The sequence below is a fragment of the Pseudorasbora parva genome, chromosome 25, assembly GCF_024679245.1.
Source record: "Pseudorasbora parva isolate DD20220531a chromosome 25, ASM2467924v1, whole genome shotgun sequence".
Taxonomy (NCBI): Eukaryota; Metazoa; Chordata; class Actinopteri; order Cypriniformes; family Gobionidae; genus Pseudorasbora; species Pseudorasbora parva.
Window position 1 is genome coordinate 11,574,188 of NC_090196.1, and position 10,154 is coordinate 11,584,341.

Here is a 10,154-nt window from a genome sequence, read left to right on the forward strand (position 1 = left end):
ACAAGGAGGTTATCATTTCTTATTTCCTTTCCTTCTGCATCTTGTAAATCACTCATACATCCATGTATCCATCCATCAATGTGGAACATCCAGCCCGGGCCACGGTAGCAGTTCCCATTGGTTTCGGACAGCTAATGCCCCTTGTGAAAAGGCACCGGCTCTTATAGTTGCCTTAGCTGCCGGCCGGACCCGTGTGTGCTGGGTGGGCAGCAGGTGCAAGCGTGAAGGACAGCTCAACTGCTGCACTCTACGACACACATACAGTACATACACACAAACACATACTGACTCCCAAAGTGAAACTAAACTTTCTAAGAACCTACTTTTGCAACATCAAAGTACTTTTTTACTGTTGGATGAACGTAGTTTGAAGGGAATTAGACTAAATGAAAGCCCATACTAATATGTTAAAATGCTAATATGTCTTAGTGCATTGTAAGATGAAAAATTGTTCTGTTAACTGACTTTATTTACTTCACACACAGATCTGGACTTCCAAGTTTGAAATCATTGCTGAAAATAATCATATTTTATTTATATAAATATAGTTTTTTTACTTCATATATATTCAAATTATCTGCAAGAATATAATAATATAATGTAATATTGAAATAATTTATGCACTATATTACTGTAATACATTTTTAAAATGTATTTTATGATATATATATATATATATATATATATATATATATATATATATATATATATATATATATATATATATATATATATATATATATATTATTACAATAATATAATAATATAGTATATTATTATTACAAGCACAAACAGATAATTTGTGTGTATAAATAAAAATAAATAATACATTCATAGAATAAGCAGTATATGATTGTATGATATTTATGATTGTCAAAATCTAAAATTATTACCATAATATAATAATATACAATCATACAATTTTAGTTGAAAAAGTTAAAAAAAATCTAATAAACTAAATGATGTGACTTAATTTTTTCAATTATGCATTAAGTTCATTAACTTATCACTTTATCATTTCAAGGCAATGGGTTTCCTCACTTATTTTTACGTTGAGTCAACAGATCACTTTTTACAGTTTTCTGTGCAAACACTTTCAATATGATTTTTTTTTTTTTTTATCTGATTATTTCTAATGATCTAATTATAATCTTAGACATTTGGACCCCATGTGTATTCAGTAGGCCTATGTCTTTGTTTCATCACTTTTGAAACATGGAATAAGCTACAAGGCCTGTATAGATAAAGCATCGCCCCCTAGAGGGCGCTGTTCCATATTTGAGTTGGCTGGTTTTAAGTCAATGTGTGGTGTCGAGGCCATGAGGGACTTTGGGATTCTCCAGTTGCAGGCAGGCAGACTGGCTGGCACCCCAAATGTAGCTTCTTCATCCTGGAGACAGCTGTTGTCTCTGTGACGACACTAGTGGCCAATGAGGTTTGGGTCCGAGCTGGGGGTGGTGGGGTGGAGAGGAGGCTTATGGGTTTGAACACGATCAACTGCTGCAGAATCGGAGGGGGCAGTTGGCCGCGGACAGTAAACACCATTCCAAGCCCTGCCGCACACTGGAGCGCAGCTTCGCCGAGCGCAAATATACATCTTGACACTTCCTCCTATGAGAATACAGTCTATATTTTATCTATTTTCATCTTGTCAACGGGCGGCCCAGGAAGTTCCTGTCGGCTCCTTCAACTCAAGTGGCATAGTTTGCTATATTTGTCATGTACCTAGATAGGCAGCCGGATCTCACGAAAAATGTGTATATATAGTACGAGTGTGCAATGTCATGGAATGTATACGCCAAAACTCATTTTGGCGTGCATATGATACGCATTTTATGGCGTATTATACATACGAACCCCCCACCCCACTACCCTAAACCTACCCAAGAGAGCGTGTCATATATACGCCATAAAGTGCGTATCATATGCACGCCAAAAACAGCGTATCATATGCACGCCAAAATGAGTTTTGGCGTATACATTCCACAACATTGCACACTTGTACTATTTATACGCATTTATGTGTGATCGGGTTGAGATAGGACTTCACATCGACAGACTAATGATACCATTGAGGGATGATATTAATACAGATTTAATTTTATTTTTCTATTTAAAAAGGTTTTTGATAAATATACTAGAGAGTGATTCAACGTGTACACTTCAGGCAGATCCATAGACCACAATGCACCATGCTTGTGACGTCTGACAGATCACGCTTAATTTAACTCTAGTGTCTGATATTGGAGATTTTGGATATTGGTGTTTTTTTTTAACACAGTTATATTGTATTGCTATATATATATTTTTTTTAAAAAAATATATATTTAAATTTTATTAGACTCTCGAGTTAGGGGGGACAAGACATTTTAATTTGTTGTACCTGCATCGGCAGTTTAAGTTTGCTTGATACTTGTTTATTTACCTTCTTTTTTATTTAGGCTATTTAGCCTAATTAATAATTCACTTAACTTTGTTATCACAGGAAATACGTGCTCGAAATGTGAATCATTGTTTGTCCATTATTTTGCAAGCAACACCACGTCGCAATATTAAAATTAATCTTAAACATTGAGGTCAAGCCAGTGGATTTCATATTGAAATTTTCAAACTCTGTGCAATAGTAATGAAGGTGAAGAAGTTTCAAACAGCAGTCAATTATTCACTACAGAAACTGAAAGTAAAAAATAACCAAGCTTATGGCCTCTGGCGCTGCAATTAAAGCTACACTATGTAACTTTTCCATCCACTAGAAGTCAAGTATTCAAAACAAAGGCGTAGTTTGATGACGTCTAGTTTGAGCTCAGAATCTTGGGACATGTGGTCTTCACCTCACAAAAAGAATCGAGATAGGACTCGGGCAGAAATAATGTTCACGAATGTTAATCATTAACGTTACAGTAGCATGAAGCAGAGCAGGGCCGAGTGTTGAGGGAGCTCAGCAAGGCCGCTGGAGCGATTGTTACGTAAACAAACAGCTCGCAAGCAGCAGGACTTTTATTATGAAGGGACACAGTCGCTGGTGCCATTTCCGCTTTTCCGGTCATGAGTATGATGTAATCAGCTCTGTTTATCATATTAGACACATCTGAGTGTGTTTAAATTATGTTATGACGTTACTATATGCGTTTGCTCAGCGGCTGCTGCATACTGCAAAGAGTAAAGCGTTTTTTCACAATAAAACCAGAAACCGAGAACTGAACAAAATATATAACACTAGCCTGGATTTTGGATATTTTACTGCAAAAATAATACATAGTGCACATTTAACAGCTCATATTATCTGACATCATGTCCTAACTAAACGCAGTGATTCCAGCAACAAGGAACTGTCTGTCCACACCAGATGCCACGAGACTATGAGATGCAAAAAAATTGATCAAAAACCACAGCCAATCAGAACAGCGTGTGGGCGGTGGGTGGCAAGATTGATTAATATTAACAAGTAGGCCTACATAATCAAATTCACAAATATTACACCATTTAAACATTACTAAAAATACATACTTATACTATAGTTACTAAAACAATCTTTGTCATAGAATATACTTGTTTGTTCACAGTTTGAACATTCTTGTTTCCATTTGTTTAATGATTAAGATCTGATTTATCCATTATTGCATTTAATATGACTTTGTTACAAATCTGGGAGCACTAAATGATTTTAAGATTAAATAAAGCACATAAGCATTACCGGAGATTATCATTTCCATGTTTTGTGTTGTTGTTCCAGTGCAACATTGCAGAAATAAAACCAATTCTAAAATCTACTTAACTCTATTTAACATGGAACATATACCATTTATCATGTTACGTGCGTCGCATCGTATGTAGTTAGACCACAGTGTTAGAGATGATGAGAGATTAATCAAATTTATTTTCTTAATATTTCACTTGTGGCCCTTTGTGAATTGTTTATATTTTTTTGTGAATCGAACTAATTTAGATAAATGCCAATCTAACTAATCTTTATATGCTATGCGGTGATGCAATGTGAAATATTGCAGGGCAAATGAAAATGTGGCCCATTGTTCCACTAGTCGTGGGCGCTCATGCAACGTAAGCAATGACGCACATCAAAGTCAATGGGGGCAATAAAAATGGATTTAAACAAAGCCTTGAGTTTAGGGATTTACCCAATATTTTAACTCTGTCCAAAACTGAAAGGATAAATGGCCAATATTAAAATTGTATACTACTTTGTATAAATACATTTAAAAATCCAGCACTGTAAACTGCAATATAAATGTTTTGTAATTTCAGAGTGAAACTTTTTTCTGCATATTTTCTTTTGTATCAGTGTACAAGAAAATCTAGGCATCAAATTATAATGTATGGTATGGGGAAAAATCATGTTAAATCCAATTAAATATCCAATATCATGTGATACCAATAAATAAATAAAAAATAAAAACAATATACAATATTGTAAATTGTTACTTGATTTTCTTTTCGAGGGAACATCAATGTCGTGTCATGGTGTTGGCGCAATGGGAACGCCTTCAGCATGACCCGGTGTCTGAGTCACATGTAGTACGCACCAAGCCACTGGCCAAGGACGAAGTTAAGAGATGCAACGTCATGCATAATCATCCCTATAAGTAACACCTGCGTGAAGCGTCACCAGATTCACTTGTCTTAAGAAGCTGTGCTGGCGTACTCGAAGTATGGCACCGTGACGCAACGTCTTGTTCCCATTCTATGGAAACCAGGTTACATTCCTAACCCAGAGACGTTCCCTTTTGAGGGAACACTAATGTCGCATCATGGTGTTGATGCAATGGAAATGACCATACCTATGCCCCCATACTGAGAGGACAGCCTGGTCTCATCCTTAATACGTAGGTATTAATACGTTACTTTCAAAGAGACTAAACGTACGTCTTAGTACGTTTGGAGAAGTGCTAAAATGTAAAATATAGACGTATTTGCAACATTTAAACGTAGTATTATTACATTTTTACAGCTATAAAACGTAAAATATTTACGAATCCATCATGAAATCTTTTTTTTTAAGAATACAAAACTTTATTCTGGTAAAAACATTTTTTTTTGTTTTGTTATATCATAAAGATATCTATATAATTTCCCTTTGACCATTTTATTGATTAATCTACGATCCCTTAACACTACCCCAAACCTAAACCTACCAATTTAATACAGAATATAAAGAAAATAAAAGGTAAAACGTTGGAAAATGACGATTTTGGTAACAATAGCATTAAAAAAAATATTTTGAACGGCTAATCCTACACTTACCCCTAAACCTACCCATTAGCATTCATTAAAACAACGTACTGTTATAAATCAAAGCATAACAGACAGACTAGTGTACTCACAATAATTTATTTATTGCAAAAATGTCAAAAGCGGTACCAAAAGTAGTTCAAATGAAGATGTGTTGCAGTCGCAGTCCTCTCTGGTGGTATATAACGTTAATAGTTTTGTATGAGGTACAGAGCAGAATGTTAGCTATTAATCAATGAAAATATTAATCCGGCTTCTCTCCGTGAAGTTGCGCGTTTCCCATTTCAAATACAAATCGACTGAAACACGACATGTCAAAATCATAGGTCAAAATCTGTGACGAAGCAGGCGAGAGCCAATGAGCGTTCGATGCCACTGCCGTAAATCATGTCGTAACGCTTCATGAGGGCGCGTTTTTTAAATTTGAATTTACGAGCGCGAGATTTGATGTTTACCGTCGCGCTACTGAGAGGAGAATGGAGATGAAGATCACCGGGCTCAATTTTAGATTTGTTTCTCGCAAACATATGGATTCTAACGATTTGGATTACAGCAAACGAATAAAGTGTTGCGTTTTGTGAATTGATGTTGTGTTTTGGTGTTGTGATCGCCAGTTGCTGAATAGGAGAAAATGCCTTTTTATGTCTCACAGCAAACAACAAGCTAAATACTACAAAATGGTTGGCAAGAATGTTATTCATCTGACGGTTTTAAAATTCAGTCTTCTTTTAACATTATCTAGTCACCCGAAATGAGTTTGTAGTGATGTCACGAGAGCAAAATGTTATTTTATATTTCTGTTATTATATATTAGGTTGATTAACTTAGTAAAATGCATAAATGTGACTGAAAACATGTATTGATGTGACTATTGGATATAAAATAAACAATATTAATGCCACGATTTATGGGAGCCGGTGGCTGCTTACACGTTAACAGATACGTCGATAAATTACATTTTAGTGCTGTTAATACGTCAATATTGTACATTTTAGTGCTGTTAATACGTCAATATTGTACATTTTAGTGCAGTTAATAAGTCAGTATTGTACGTTTTATTGTGTGTGAAAACGTTAGTAAATGTACGTGTAGTAGAATCACACTTTACGTAAAAATACTCACGTATTTTCATGAGATCACGTTGGAGAGGATGTGGCTGTGGAAGTTGCACAGGAACTGTAGTACATGAAGAACTCACTCTGAGAGGACCTGAGACCCTGGGGTTGACTCCACATCTACGCTCTCAAACCTGATGAATGTATGTAGAGAGGACCAGCCCACTGCAGCACAAGACACTTGTGCATTGCCTGAAGACACCTCTCTTGCTAGCAGCTTAGAAGCAGCAATACTTCAGGAATGGGCCTCATCTCCTAGAGGCGAAGCCAGCCCCCATGCTTCATAGGCCAAAACAATGGAACCTCAGTTGTGCCCTCCAAAGCAGGCAAAACAAATTATGATCAGATGTACACGTCTGGCCTGAGGGGTGGACGTAAACCCTAAGAGACCTGAATGGACATAACTTAAGCTGCTTCTGAGCTTCTTTATATAGTGGGGGACAGAAGGCATGAAGAATGACAGGATAAAATGGTGAGGAAAGCACCCTAGGAACTGTCCAGTCCAGGTCAAAGTCACTCTTAAGCTCCAACATTTTCAAGACAACCTCAACTCATGCATTATTATTCTGCCACATGTCTAAAATGTGCTCTTGTGCTATCGAATTGAATTATCTCCTCGCTCCTCACTTAAATGTTGTCAGAGGCCATCGACCAATCAGAATAGGCTTCAACTTCTGATCAATGAAAATGCTACATGACACCTTATTGGAAAAAAAGACATACAATAGTCAACATCACATACACAGCATGGATCCTCCAGACCTGATGGGGGCAGCACAGAGGCTGATTTTTTGTATCTTTGGCTGCGTTCGGAACCGCATACTTCCCTACTATATAGTATGGAAAAAGCAGTAGGCGAGCGAAAAGTATGTCCGAATCCTTAGTATTCATAAAAGAGTAGGCGAGAACTACCAGGCGTTTGGACTATTTCTCGCGAGATTCGGACGTACGTGTACTCAAGTTGCGTTCGAATATGCCTACTAACCTACTATATAGTAGGCGAAAACAGTATGTGAAAGGAGTAGTATGTTCGAAACCTCAGTAATCATAAAAGAGTAGGCGAGAAATCCCCGGATGGCCTACTGCGCTCCGCCCAGATTGTGAAGCGCTCATCGTCGGATACTTTTCTATCCCTGCCTTCCCATAAGGCCACAGGAAAGGATACGTCAGGTGGAGGAAAGTGATGCGGGTGTTTTCAAACGTGAGTATTACAAACGAAAATCACGGTTCTCTTGTGTTCAAATCACGTTTGTTGAGCTTCTGTAGAGTAAACTTTTGAATTGTTGAAGGTGTAAGGTTGTCTAAATAGTTGTGATTGTGCTGTAAAAACACGTTTTATTGTGTATAGCTAACAGGGGAGCTCCAGTAACACACATACGTCTCCAAAGTGGATTACATATGCATGTTAAAGATAAAGATAGCCTATACTTACTAAATGTTTATTTAACATCTGACAGGAATTTTTGATAAGTATTGCAGATGAGCACATCACACCATAAAATAGACATCTGATACATCTGAATAGATCAGAATGATGTGTGTGTGTGTGCGCTATAATGAAGAGTTCACTGTTGTCAACTCTGCTTATTTTACATGAACCTGAGCAATGTAAATAAACAAATCTACATAAAGTAACTAAACATAAGTTATCAATTTAATTTGTCCATTAGTACTGTTGATAAACTGAGGAACATTAACACATCAGCAACTACATTTAAATGTAGTATTGAACATAAATCACATAGGTAACGGTAATCTTGTCTGATGTTAAAGAGCTCGTGTGTGTGTGTGTGTGTGTGTGTGTGTGTGTGTGTGTGTGTGTGTGTGTGTGTGTGTGTGTGTGTGTGTGTGTGTGTTTATCTGGTGGAGAGCGGCTGATAAAGGAATGCTGTCATCAAAGGCTTTGATTCAGTATACTACAGAAATGAATAAAACATCTATTTAAATCTTAAGTTGTATTTTATTTCAAACAGTTATTTTAGCACTTTTCTGATTCTTGATGGCTCTGTATTTGCTGCAGAGCTTTTGTGGAGCAGGGCCTGCAAGACACGGGTGTCATGTGTGGGGAAAACCTGAAACAAAAATATAAAGTAATATCATTTAGTTACTTCTAATACAGAAATCAAATGACATTGTGCTGTTTAAATGAGTGCTTTTGTATTATGTTTGTGCATTTTTGTAGGATCTGAGATGTCAGCAGACGGGTGTGAGCACTGAGGATCCTGGACCCTTCATCACTTCACCTTAGTGCCTCATCTGGGCCAGATATTGCTGTGGTCTCTTCATCCTCAGTAAACCCAGAGCCAGTGAGACTTCTAGAAAAAGACCAAAAGCAGTGCACTTATTACAGGGACGATCCCCCTGGAGCTAAGAGCCTTGCTCAAGGACACACTGGTGGTGACGGTTACGGAGATCAAACCAGAAAGCCTACTACACACAAAAGTCCAAACGCTATGAGGGCCATAATGGATGGCTAGGACAGATGAAGGTGTTCACGCTGGTCAACTGCTTCATGAATATAAAGCTGCAGAACTGGCACACCTGTGTTGAGACGGGCAGCAGATGTGGCGTTCACCTTCTGTATGTGTGATCGTTAGAACAATACATTTGAATAAAGCTTTGTTTCATGTGTTGACTTTTATTCATTTCTTGTGATGTTTACTTTTATTAATTCTTTTACTCATTCATTCATGTTTCCTTAGTTGTCAGTAAATAAAATTATTCACATCGTATTCACATTGGCTGCATTTGTCTAATGTGTATTCATGGCATGCATCGCTATGTCATATGACAAGTTGCCTTTTGTATGTTTTACTAAAACGATATATATATAAAAAGGTAATATAATTAAGTATGGTCAGCATTTGTCATTATTATTGTAAGTGTTTGTGGGTGTGCTAGCAGTGCAGTTCATTCTGGGGGAAATCTTAATTTTTTTTATAGTATTACTTACGTTTTTCGAGTATACAATCAACAGTTTCCTCCAAAGGCGAGATCTCCGAGCAGCTGAAAGACGTCTCTGAGCAGACATTACAAACACTGAGGGAAACCGCACCGGTCGGGCTGTGGAGTTACTGATGCTGAGCTCTTACTGCACCGGTCACTCATATCTTTTTTTTAAAATTGTTTTATAATTGCATGGTGGTATATTTAACAACGAACAATCATAATGATAAAACTAATGGGTTTATGTACATTATATACAGAGAAAAAACAATAACAAGGTTAGATATCTTGAATAAATCATCATAATGCAATAATTTTTATTTATTTGTTTGTTTTAGTTATTTCATAAGCCTGGGATCAAACAGGAGTTAAATTTAACAAGAAAAAGAGGGAAATATAAAGGAGATTTAGCCCACTTTTGCTTGTGGATGACATTTTTTTGCATATAAAATAAAGAAATTAACAACATATTCAAGAGATCACGATTTGGGGTTTTTGCAAGGATAAAAAAGGATGAAATTGTCAGATTAGTAGGGTTAAAATGTATTTCTTATAGTACAATGACAAAATAAATGGGCAGCTGTTTCTTAAAAAAGACCACAAAAAATGAGCACGTTTAAACCAATATACAGATGAATTAAACCTATCACACGAGTTGTTGCGCTTGTGATATCGTCATGGGTCACATGATAACGTCAACATGGCGCATAAAGTGCGGATCGCATTCATACTTAACGAGATCTGGATATATAGTACCTACTCTTTTAGCGCTCGTTAAGTAAGTACTTATTGAAATTGAGTACCTACTCAATGAGTATGCGGTTCCGAACGCAGCCTTTGTCTGTC

At 36.8% G+C, this 10,154-nt stretch overlaps 1 long non-coding RNA gene across 1 annotated transcript; it reads left to right on the forward strand.

Annotated features, from left to right (window-relative positions):
- The first annotated feature begins 7,165 nt into the window (after nucleotides 1-7,165).
- On the forward strand, nucleotides 7,166-9,213 carry LOC137064730 (uncharacterized). The gene is made up of 3 exons (XR_010901570.1): nucleotides 7,166-7,563; nucleotides 8,383-8,452; nucleotides 8,545-9,213. It is a non-coding gene; the product is annotated as an uncharacterized lncRNA (long non-coding RNA).
- Nucleotides 9,214-10,154: the final 941 nt, after the last annotated feature.